Here is a 12,172-nt window from a genome sequence, read left to right on the forward strand (position 1 = left end):
TACAGCGAGTGACACCTGGGGCGGTGAGGGGGTGGCTGCGGCCAGGAGCAGGTGCACAGGACGTGCAGGGACAGAGGTGACACAGCAGCGTGGGTGCTGGTGTCACACACAGGTGCCCTAATGCACACAGGGGCAGCAGGACCAGGACCAGCCCCGGTGCTGCTCCTGCAGGAGCCGCGTTTTGTCTCCTTCTGCTCCTCATGCAGCACGTGAAAATCCCCCCATCGCCACAGGACCGGGACGTCTTTCCTACGTTTCCTTTGGCACACTCAATTTCTGTAAATGCCTCAAGTCTTCCAATATGAATACCTGTGGGGTTTTTGTTTGTTTGACAGTTATCCTTGCCACACGTTAGCACGGCCTCTTCAAGTTCGCTCGGTGCTAAGCCATGCCAGCGGCAGCACACGGCACCGGCCGGCCTCAGAGCACCCAGCTGAAGGAACAAGGGGCGTTTGTCATGAGGTACAAAAAACAGAAGGTGAGGCTTAAAAACACCAGTCGAAAAAAAAAAAAAAAAAAAAAAAGGAACCTTTCAATTTCTCGAAAAATAATCAGCAGCAGCACGTCAGAGCAGCTTTAAAACGTTCCCAGGCTCTCAAGGAAATCACAGCTGGCACCGCCGAGGGCTCTGCAAACACTTCTCAGAAGCGGCTCGGCAGTTCCAGCACAAACAGCGTCCCGCAGAACTTCGCATCCCCGCCCTGACCGCCGGGCTCGGAGGCACGGCTCCAACGACGAAGCTGGGAGGCTTCTCCCCGAGAGCAGGGAGGGACAGGGACAGGAACAGGGACACGGACACGGACCAGGAGCGACCCAAACGCGGCCGGGCTCCCCCCGCCCCGCACCCGGCTCCGAAGTTCCGCGGGGTCCCCTCAGCACCCGACCCGTCGCCACCCGCCCCGCAGCCCCCCGGGCACCACCTCTCCGAGGGGCAGCAGGGGGGCGCCGAGCCCCCGGCCCCCGGCCCCTCTCCCCCCTCCCCTCCCCTCCCTCAGGCGGCCGCGGCCCCGTTCGCCGCTCACCTCCCCTCGGGCAGGACGGGCTCGGCACGGCCGCGGCGGGCCCCGCGCTATGAGGCGGGTGGGCAGGGCCCGCGCCCCGCCCCGCCCCGCGCCTGACGGGGAGCTCCGGGGCGGCCTCGCTTTTGCCCATTTCGTGGGTTTTTGGAGCGGGTTTTGGCCGCCCGGAGGGCGCGCACCGCGCCGGCGGAGGTTGCGGCTGGTGAAAAGAAGCACGCTGGGGAAAAGAATGAAAAGGCAACAGTGGAGAGGAGAAAGGCTGAGAGCTGCCCAGGCTGGGGGAGAGCGCTCAGGGAAACCTTACTGTAGCCTCTCGTTGTGTAAAGGGGGCTGTGAGCAAGTTGGAGAGGGGCCCCTAGGCAGAAATGTTTGGCCACGAGGGCGGCGAGGCCCTTTTCAGGCTGCCCAGAGCTGCGGGTGCCCCATCCCTGGCAGCGCCCACGGCTGGACGGGGTTGGGGCACCCTCAGCTGGTGGGAGGTGTCCCTGCCCATGGCAGGGCTGCAAATTGATGGTTTTTAAGGCCCCTTCCAACCCAAACCATCCCGCGGCGTTATGAAAAGTGTGCTAAAGAAAGGCCGATATGGGCAAAGAGGCTGGTCAAACCCGATGACTTTCCAGAATAACCCTGGTAAATCTTCCTCGATTTTGCAGTAAGAAGGATGAGCAACTTGGCTGTGGTGCCAGCTGATGAGAAAGCACCTGCACGTGCACTTACTACAATCATTTGGACGCGTTTGAGGTCTGCATGAACCAGAGCTGTCTAATCTGCCACAGCAGGGCCTGAAGTGGAGCTGCAGCAAGACAACTGATGAGACAACACAGGATAGTTACAAGGACAGATGCTCAGTTAATCGTCACAGACTCTCCTAGGAAAGCAAGGATGACTGAATGATGCTGCATCAGAGAAGCGGCTGTCTTCATCCAGTGTCGTCACCAGAGACCAGCACCAGTTTCAGAGTGCAAGAAGCTGGGCTACAGGTACTACTCATGACCCTCAAAAGATCATTTCAAAGCAAGGTGCATCCACTTATGCCCCAAATTGACATAGATCCTTGTGGAACCTGCAAATTATGCAGAGCTATTATACACATGATTTCTCACCAGTCACCTCACCATGTGAACCAAGCCAAAAACACCATCCAATCTGTTTTCTTGGCTGGCCGGCATAAGGGGTAGAATCCTGGAACAAGTTTTAGCCGTGCTTTTATTTGCGCACAATTTTCCTAGCTGATAATAAGCCACAATACTTTAGAGCATGGTTTCCAGAAGATCACTTAGACACTGAATTATTGTTGTTGTTGTTTTCCATTTATAGATACCAGACAAAGCATGTACTTGTATCGTTACAAAGGTAAGATTTACAGAAGGCAGAAGTATACAGACTTTTAGCCAACCATAATCAAATAAGAAACAGCACTGTGCAACTTGTGGCAAACTGCCATAAACAAATAGTGACAGGGCTTCCTTTTTTTTTTTGGGCGGGGGGAGAAATAAGCAAAAGTCCCCTAACAGAGTAGCCAGTGCTTTATCTTAGGGGTCTAGGGGAAACTGCACAACATGAAGTAATCATCTTTCTATGTCAACCACAAGGTCTTCTTTCAAAGTATCTTACCTCTCTGTGTTCTTACCCCTCTGGAAGATAAACAGTGATAGGACTGATGACTTCTCTTGCTTCAAATATTAATTGTATTCCTGGAAAACTTTTCTGTTTTGCTTTGTGTGGCCAGACTGACTTTTTTTTTTTATAGGTGGAGGAGGTTGAAGGGAAAGCATTACGTAAGTGAGCACTGTTCAGAGCAATTCCTCCAGGCACATGGGCTGGGATTAAACCCATGCTTTCCTCAAAAGTTCTGAGTTGTCCCTCTTCCTTTCCCCTCCCTCTCTACTCTTGCCAAACATATGTGCACAACATGTGGGAGATAATGCAACAATGTATGTCCACAGTCATGAGGCTGTTTTTTTATATTGGATTCTGGGTTTGGGGGACTCCACGTGAGTGTGTGTACATGCGTCACAGTTAGGAAATGCAATTTTGCCTGCTGCTCTTTCCACCAGCTGCTGCAAACAGAGAGGTTCCAGCATCCCCCTGAACTCTGACCTGCCTCCCTCTCCTTTTCCTTTCCCCCAGAACAATTAAATCATGACCAGTTAATCATCTTCAGCTCACATGCCTACCTTGCTCTCTCCGTTGCTGGCGTGGGGTGGGCAGCAGGGCAGCGTTGGCTCCTTTCCCAGGACACGGGCAGGACTGGGAACCCTGCCCAAGGCCACTGTTGTCAGCGTGGCCCAGCAAGGCACAGCTCACAGCTAGAAGGAGGGCAGGTGGTGGTCCAGAGCCACTGGGTTCTCCTGCATCTCTCCTTCCCTGCTGCCTGGTCCCCTGCTTACTGAGACATGGCTCTGGGCTCCTGCAGGGACTGAGCACTCCCCTCAGCAATCCTGACAGGGAAAAAAACAGAAGGATTTCTTGATAGCATAGCATCATTATACCACTTTTCATTCATTTAATGCAATTACTTACACAATTTGAGACAAGGAAATGAGTGTGTAGGGGGGAATGTATCAGCTAATGTGATTCATTAGTAACGGTGGGTGAAATACGTCCCTGCGCAGTGGCAAGGATGAGGTGGCTTGAACAGGTCTTCAGTGGTTAGGTGGGTGCTGGTGCTCAACATGCTGTCCACCACTATTAGAACAGCATAAGTTAGTCTGGAACAGCTCACACACCACAAAGGCAATCCTGATTCCCAGTTCCTGCTTCTGGACCAATTTTTGGCACTACTTCATCTACAAGATATGGTTGGCACAAGCACAAATAGTGTAGGCTGGACATGAATGAATTCTGCCTGGAAATAAGAAGCAGGCTTTCAATGATTAGATTAGATTGTAGCAGAGAATAATAGGAGGAGAAATACTCTTAACTCCTTTGAGATATGAGTGTTCAGATGTGTTCAGAGTGCTCTGTTCCACTTTATGGTCTCATGTCCAGTCACAATGCCAACTGGAAATTGAGCATTGCAACAGCAATGTGCCAAACTCAAAGTATGCAATCCAGCTTTCACTTAAAGCTGTTTACTCTACAACTGGATAGAGTCATTCTATTTTATAAGATCCATTTTTTCATAGCCAGTATCTGACAAGTTATTATATGCTCTCACTATCTTAATCATCTGTAACTTTGAATCATGCTTTAGATTGCTTCTATTCAGTTTGCAGAGCGTAGGAATTGAGGACATCTTTCCTATTCTCAGATAAATCATAGCAGCAGGATCAGGGAAACAAAATGTTCTTAAAGGTACATAAATCTCCTTCCATGGATAGGATTTAGAATTCAGGTAATGCTAATTACAGATAAAAATAAACTTGCAAACGCTTTACATATTTGAAATGATGAAAACAAAGGCCCAAATTGTCATTTGATCATCAATAACACAGCACAGCAAGAATAGCACTAACGTAACCTTCGCAACAAGAACTTAGCCTAACATCTTTCCACCTTTCCCTCGCACGGAGGATTTAGCCCCCAGATTTAGTTATCGTATCCAGAGCATTTTTAATAGCATGATGCAAGATGAGTCCCAGACAGACCCTCACAGCCAAACTTGGGACACTATACCACGGACAAGGAGTAAGTCGGCTTTCCAGTAAGTTGGCCCCGGGTTGTAACCACCTCTCCCATTTTATACTCTGGGAAGGTGTGCCAAAACCCTACCAAAGAGCTATCACTTACCTCTTTACGTGGTAAATAGCAAGAGATGGCGTGAGCCGGCCTCTAACAGACTTATCTTCTTATGGTCGTTCTTCCTTTTCTTAAACAAAAACATTCCCAGGCTCCTCTGCCCATGATTTGCATGTAGGTGAAATTCAGTCATCTTTACTGGGAAGGGAGGGACTCTGTACCAGTGCAGAAGTCATTAGTGAGCAGCTTGGCAGGAAGATGTATCCATCGACTCTCTGCATTTGGGTAATTTTTTCTCTTGCCCAGCATGTCTTCAGGTTCTCCTTCTAAAGAAAGATTATGTTACGAGCAGCAGAATGCCTTAGATGGCTTACAGAAAGTGGCGTTAGTGTGAAGTAGAAGACTATTTCCTGTTGAGTGAGGGCACATCTTTTCTTCGCAGAGGATTCAGGACATCAGGCAACTTCCTTTTTGCTACTGGGTCCTGGTTCTCACCATCACGTTCTTCTACAAAGGAATCTTCCCCTTTGTGGCAGATGCCAGGAATTGTTCTATGGCCACATTCCCACTGACTGACACAAGCCTATCTGAGCCCTGTGGACCCTTGATTTTTAGTTGACTGGGAAATATGGGGATAATATGGTTTTTCCTTCCACTCATGAAATGCAGAGTAACATATTTTTAACACTTAGTTAAAGAATATGAGGGTTCTTTGACCTTTTTTCCCCTTCAAAGACAATCTGAGATGAGGGAGGCTTCTGAAGCAAGGTATAAATAACTTAAAGGGAAATGATTCATTCAATATATAAAGCTTGGAACACTGCTAAAGGAAGAACAGAAGGATTTGGGAGAAGGGGAAGAAACACTTTAATTAAAAAACAGTTCAGAGACATCTCACCTTTGCTAGTGTAGCAAACTGCGTTCAGAGATGGGTGAGGCTTTGGCTTCACAGGCCTCGGGCAGTTCTGTCCTGCACTTCCAGCATGTTGTCTGCAGTGCTTGGAACAAAGCAGCCCAAGTCTGGAAGCGAGGAAACCTTTGCATCCGAATGCAAGTCTTGCAGACTTCCTTTTTCATACCTTCAGTTGCTTAAGACAAACAGCGACCCATTCAACTAAATGAGGACTCCTATTTCTGTCCTGTGGTTCTGCTTCAGACTGTCATTTTGCAACTTTATTCCTACTTGTGAAATGTGGATGATGCGGCTTCTATCACATAATAATTGTAAACTTTTATACTAGCAAAGGCCTGTAGTAAAAAACATGAAAATTATTTTGGTAGTATTTCGTTAGTGAGGTATCATAAGCCACCCTGAATGGGTGAGGAATGAAGAAATGTTATCAGCTGTTGTAGCAAATGTAAAATCAAGTTATTAATAGTAAAACAAAGAAATTCAAGAGGGCAAGACTAATCAAGGCCTTGATGAGATGGACTTTCTGTGAGTTTTAACTGAGAACAGTTACATCTGAAAACACAATCCGCATTTTGCAATTCTGCCTCCTTGCATTCTGTTGTGCAGCAAAAGTCAAGGCACTAAGTCATGTTTCAAGCATCTCTTCTGGCAAAATACGCTCTGCTGCTTCTCTGTTGGAAAATAATGGTTTCAAGGCCACTCCTTGGTGAATTCTGTTGCAGTTAAACTTCAGGGGACGGTGTTGTTTCATACTTTGATGACAGCACAAGCTATAAAGGCTAATTATTACTAACAGTAAGTAACAATGCAAAGCCAGACTAGGTTTAAGGAGGTACAGGATCTCTACATAAACTAGTCTCTCAAAGCTGTTGTGACTGTAAATTCTGTAAAGAATTTGAGTAAGATTTTATGCCATCTTAATGTGTCCCTAGAGAAGGAGAAAGGCTGACTTCCTAAAAATGAAACAAAATCTGGTTTATATAATTTCTGCTTTAACTAGAGACCATCTTAAAGATGCTAAGAGGCTATGGGGGAAGTCTTGGTTCTTCAAAAACATAGATGTTCAATTTAAATGCTGGTCTTTGCTGACAGATTATTTTAAAATATTTTCCTGCCCCTCAGCATTTTCACTCGTGGATTGAGAATCGTTACTGTCTCTTCAAAGAGAAATGCTAAAAAAAAAAAAAAAAAAAGCCATGTTTTGGACAGGTGACTGCAAAATTTTTTCCTGTTTTCCTGTGAGCTGTGCTGGCATAATTGAACATAAGCAAAACCTCCACCTGCAGTTTTACTCTTTGCTTGCAGGCTTGCAGACAAGTCTTGAAAGTAGTGCTTTAAGCTACCAACTTCCCTGTGCTGTGCACCAATTAAAAAGGCAATAGAAACAAATTCACCAATGCTTGGAACTACTATCCAGATTGTATCAAAGTTGCTTACAAGTCCCCTAATTAAAACCCTGTCTATATATTTGTGTTCAGACTTAGTTTCCATCAAAATAACCAGATCAAGAATCCTAGTTATTGAACTTTTTTCTTCCAGTCATTTTTTAGCAAGTTTATCCAAGATAAATATTCTGGTTGCAATCAGCAGGATGCCGCTTACATTGCTGGGGCAGTGTACGACAGCTCCCTTGTTCTCTCTGCAGCAGTTGGCATATTAATTGCGAATACCCAGAAACAGAAGTACATTTTCCTAATTTTTTCAAATGTCTATTATAACCCCCCCATCCAGAATTGCTGGACAAGCAGTCCTTTAATTCCTTGCAGCCTGCAAGATGTGCTTCTGTCTGAATTAAATTGTGAGAAATAACATTAACTGGTGTATATGTAACCTTCTGATCCTTAATTCCGCTGTGGTATCACCAAACACTGGGAAATAGCTGCACGTTTTGAGAAGCGAGGCTGGAAAAGCAAGGATCGGGATAAGATTTGCAATGGGGAAGGACAACCTGCACGTAGACAGCCCACATTTTGTCAAACTCTTCCTTATTTCTCTAACCGTAGAACGGTGTATTTTTCTTCCCCCCTTGATTAAAACCTACCATTTCACATGAATACTGAACACTGATTCTCTGGTCAGGGTTTGTCCCAGCACATGAGCTAGGAAATAGCTAGGGCTATTTTCAATAGCTAGAAAGTCACACTACTGCCGCTCATACCAGCCCGCTTTGCTCAGCTGCTCGTTCCAAGGACAGCACGAGGATCTGTGGGAAGTAAGGATCCCTTGTAAGAGGCTTTCTCTTTGTTTCCTTTACCAGGACTACGTTGGACTGAGAGGCATCTTTGCTGTTAGCTGTGCGGCACTGACCCTGCCAGTCTTCGGTCTCCTGGCATTTACATCTGTTCCTCCACTGGTATCTACCACCTGGTTGGGAATAACTTACTCCTTTGCTGCTGTAAGTTCACAGCGCCACTGCTTTAGTTGAGTCTTTTGTGCTGTGATCCTTCCACATCCCGGCTGGCGTATATCACGGCTTCTGTGTGCTGAGGAGCAGGTTTAACAGCTACAGTTTGAAGTCATTGGCTCCCGAGACCTTGGTTAGTAACACATGTCCAGCAGTGAATCAGTGTGGAACAAAACTCAAAGCACAGTAAGGGACCATTTGATGTAGCATGAAGCATTAAACTGTTTTTACTTTTCCTAGTAGTTTTTCCAACTGAATGTACCACATGAATCTTTTTAGAGTCTTACAAGCTAAGTCATCAGGTCTAACTCCCCTTCAGAAATCCAGCTGCGTTATTCCGGTTTCAAACTCCATGCGTTGTCCATGCTGCCTCAAGCCCTGCTTGAAAAGGAGGGATAGCAGTCTAGAACCTGCCATTGGCTAGGAGGGATATATACCAGATTTTATTTTTTGTTATTTTGAAGATAAAGCATAGATGTTTATTTAGTAGGAATAAGTCCTCTTAAAACTGATGACCACTTAACACCTTTCAGTAACACTCAGTTAATTCTTCCTTTCATTATTCCTACCAGGTTAGTATGTGGCCACCATACCTCTGGTGGTCCCTCAAGCAACTTTAGGGACAGCTATGGGGCTTGCAACTTCTGTTCAGATGACTGGAATTGGTTTTTCAAATCTTATTGTTGGATACATTCTGGGAACAAAGTCCAGGTGAGAATGCTTCCCCCCACTGCAAGCAAGGGCATCAGTGTGTTAGTGGAGTACTACGAACATAAACCCGTGTCTTTGCAACCTGATGTTGCAAGAAACTGTAGAGGTGCCTTAAATGTCTTCAAGTGACTTGTTGTTCCATCTTGGTTTGGCCTTTCCTGGTGAATTAAAGATCCCCTTGTGGCACTGACAACAGATGATGATCTTTTTGTTGGCAAACACTATTGCATGTATTGTTGTTTCTGTCAGCCTCAATGTTGTGGAGAAAAAACAGGTAAACGTGATAAAAGGCAAAGAATAGCTTTGCATCGCCAGCTTGCTTTTATCGGTGCCATAGCTGGTAGGTGTGTGTATAAATAATTCCCTCTACACAAAAATGGGACTGCATAAAAAGGATTTTTATGAAGATAAAAGATTATCTTCAGATTATGAAGATAAAGGGTTATCTACTAAGATATTGATGCAGTGCACATTAGCCTGACCTAGTATCAAGCTAGTTGTGGCTGTGATTCTTTGGAATGTGAGGGTAAGGGCCTCACCCTGTGATACATGTTGGCCTGGTGTGGCTGGGATAGAGTAAATTTTCCTCCTAGTACCTCTTGTGGTGCTGTGTTTGGGATTTAGATGAGAAGAGTGCTGATAACGCACTGATGTTTCAGTTGTTGCAGAGCAGTGCTTACACTAAGCCAAGCACTTCTCAGGTTCTCACATCACCTTGCCAGTGGGCAGGCTGGGGGTGCAGCAGGAGCTGGGAGGGGGCAGACCCAGGACAGCTGCCCCCAGCTGGCCAAAGGGGCATTCCGGGCATTCCGTACCAGCTGGCATCGTGCTGAACTATTACATGGGGGGGCTGGCCATGGTGAGGAGGGGCATCACTTGCTTTGTACATTGTTATTATTATCATTACTATTATCATTCCCCTTCCTTTTCTGTCCTATTAAACTGTCTTTATCTCAACCCGTGAGATTTTATACCCCCCTCCCCCGCCACTTCTCTCCCCCACCCCACTGCAGCGGAGACTGGGTGCGTGTGAAGCAAACAGCTGTGTGCTGCTTACCTGCCTGCCAGGTTAAACCACAACGCACGTACAGGAAGAACAACAGACTTTTCATCACTAATTCCTTCTCTGAATTTCTAGGGTGGGACACTGAACAGAACAAGAAGGAGAGCACCTGCGGAGCAGGACGACAGAGAGCCTGCAGACAGCACACCGCTCCTTGATGAAGGAGAAACAAAGGCTCTGCCAACTGAACCTGAGCAGTCCGAGAACAATAACAGCTGCCAGGCACATCACTGATCACTTCAGTTTTAAAATAGACTTTTAGTCTGCCTGTCTTTAAAGGGAATCATGGAGGAAACTACCTACAGAAACAGAATGTTTCCACTTTCTTGTAGCCAGCACACAAACGAAACGGCTGCGACGTGGTTCCGAGGCACTGATACACAGCCAGCGAACAGAGACCTCCATCGGGCACCTTAAGAGCTGCACTGCAGTGAGTAAAGAACAGCTGAAGCTTGGTCATGAGCCATTAGGTTCTGTACATCAGAACTTGCTAAACCAGGTACCTAGAAAGGCCTGTTTTACTTACTGCTCTGCATTAGCATGCATCATTTACAAATTAGATATCCCAGGTAACACCATCATTATTCTTTAGGCAGGAGGTAAAAGACCAGGTAAATCAAAGGGATTAGGTTTTGTACACAAGCATAGCTTTAATTGCATTTTACCTTACAGCCATGCTTCCACAAGCAGTGCCTATTCATTTGCCCGCAACAACATAAAAGGTTTTGATCCAAAATCCTGTCCTTTAAACCAGGGTGCTCTTATGAATACTAAGGGCATACTCAGCCAATTACCCTTTTCACCATGCAAAACTAACACTTGCAAAGTGTTTACAAAAGCACAAAGGATGCCTCAAGAATGAAGTAAACTTTCACATAGCCAAATATAAGAAATGCTGAAATGAATGCCTTAAATAAATTACAAATTCTTAAGAGAAAAAGTTCTTTAAGTTGCATTTAATATAAACACTGGTAGACTGAAGGCACTTTAGCCACTGACAACATCCGGTCTTAAGTGGTGGTCACAAGATAAATCCACACAAAGCAAAATTTTCTTAAACTGAGTATTCCCACAGAGACTCTACTACTGCTAGGCAACCTGTTCCTCTGTTTGAGCACCCTCACAGTTTAAATAAAAAAGGTTCCTTGTGTTCAGATGGAATTTCATGTATGTTTGTTTGTTTTGTTTTTGTTTTTTGTTTTTTGCACACTGCCTTACGGCCTGGGAAGACTCTGGCACCTCCTTCTCCACTGCCTCCCAGCAGGTATTTATACATATTATACCAATATATTATTGATGATTCATGATTCGGATGAGGGAATTGAGTGAACCCTCAGTAAGTTAGCAGATGACACCAAGTTGGGGGGAAGCGTCCATCTGCAGGGGGGTAGGAAGGCCCTGCAGAGGGACCTGGACAGGCTGGGTCGATGGGCAGAGGCCAACAGGATGAGGTTCAACATGGCTAAATGCCGCGTCCTGCACTTTGGCCACAACCCCATGCAGCGCTACAGGCCTGGGGGAGAGTGGCTGGAAAGCTGTGCAGAGGAAAAAGATCCGGGGGTGTTGGTCAACACTCACCTGCACGTGAGCCGGCAGTGTGCCCAGGTGGCCAGGAAGGCAAACAGCATCCTGGCTTGTATCAGAAATAATGCAGCCAGCAGGGCCAGGGAGGTGATCATCCCCCTGTGCTCTGCTCTGGTGAGGCTGCACCTCGAGTGCTGGGTTCAGTTCTGGGCCCCTCACTACCAGAAGGACATCGAGGCCCCGGAGCGTGTCCAGAGAAGGGCTGCAAAGCTGGTGAAGGACCTGGAGCACAAATCCTGTGAGGAGTGGCATTCCCTCTGGTCTCAGGGGCATGTGATTCCTGCAAACCAGTCTTACTGGTAAAGACCAAGGCAAGGCAGGCACTCAGAACCTCAGCCTCTTTCATGTCCTTTCTCACCAGGTCTGCCATTCAGCAGCTGGCCCGCATTTTCCCTCATCTTCCTTTTGCTGTTTATGTACTTGTAGAAGCTTTTCTAGTTGCCCTTCACATCCCTTGCTAGAATCAATTCCACATGGGACTTGGGAGGAGTACAGAAACGCTGTCTGAGGGATCAGGAAAGCCAAGCCACCTGCCCCTGCCACCACCTCTTGTATGCTTCTTTTTTTTTTTTTTTTTTTATGTCTGAGCCCAGTGAGGGAGTTTCTTTCTCATCCAAGGCTTTCTGCTGACTTTGCTTGATTTCTTGTTTGTTGGGACGGATCCTTATTGAACCTGGAGGAAGTGATCCTTGAATATCACTCAGCTCTCCTGGACCATTCATCTCTCTAGGACTGTATCCCAAGGGATTCTTCCAGGAGGGTCTTCAAAGAGGTTGAAATCCAGGGTTGTGGCCCTA

The 12,172-nt window shown here is 46.5% G+C and overlaps 1 protein-coding gene and 1 pseudogene across 3 annotated transcripts in view; one reads left to right on the top strand and one right to left on the bottom strand.

Annotated features, from left to right (window-relative positions):
* CARHSP1 (calcium regulated heat stable protein 1) overlaps positions 1–1,082 on the bottom strand; it is a 33,952-nt gene extending 32,870 nt beyond the window's left edge. The window contains exon 1 of one of the 2 annotated variants that reach the window (XM_084295679.1): positions 1,023–1,082. The gene's annotated coding sequence lies outside the window, so the exon portion shown is untranslated. The remainder of the gene's footprint in view (positions 1–1,022) is intronic. The other variant, XM_084295678.1, reaches the window with a different exon arrangement.
* Positions 389–10,025, top strand: LOC311215116 (lysosomal dipeptide transporter MFSD1-like; annotated as a pseudogene). The gene is made up of 7 exons: positions 389–478; positions 5,143–5,232; positions 7,153–7,275; positions 7,871–8,008; positions 8,590–8,728; positions 8,891–9,002; positions 9,867–10,025. The product of its transcript is annotated as a lysosomal dipeptide transporter MFSD1-like (transcript).
* The last annotated feature ends 2,147 nt before the right edge of the window (positions 10,026–12,172 follow it).

Source organism: Netta rufina, assembly GCF_964035555.1.
Source record: "Netta rufina genome assembly, chromosome: 15".
In the NCBI taxonomy this organism is placed as follows: Eukaryota; Metazoa; Chordata; class Aves; order Anseriformes; family Anatidae; genus Netta; species Netta rufina.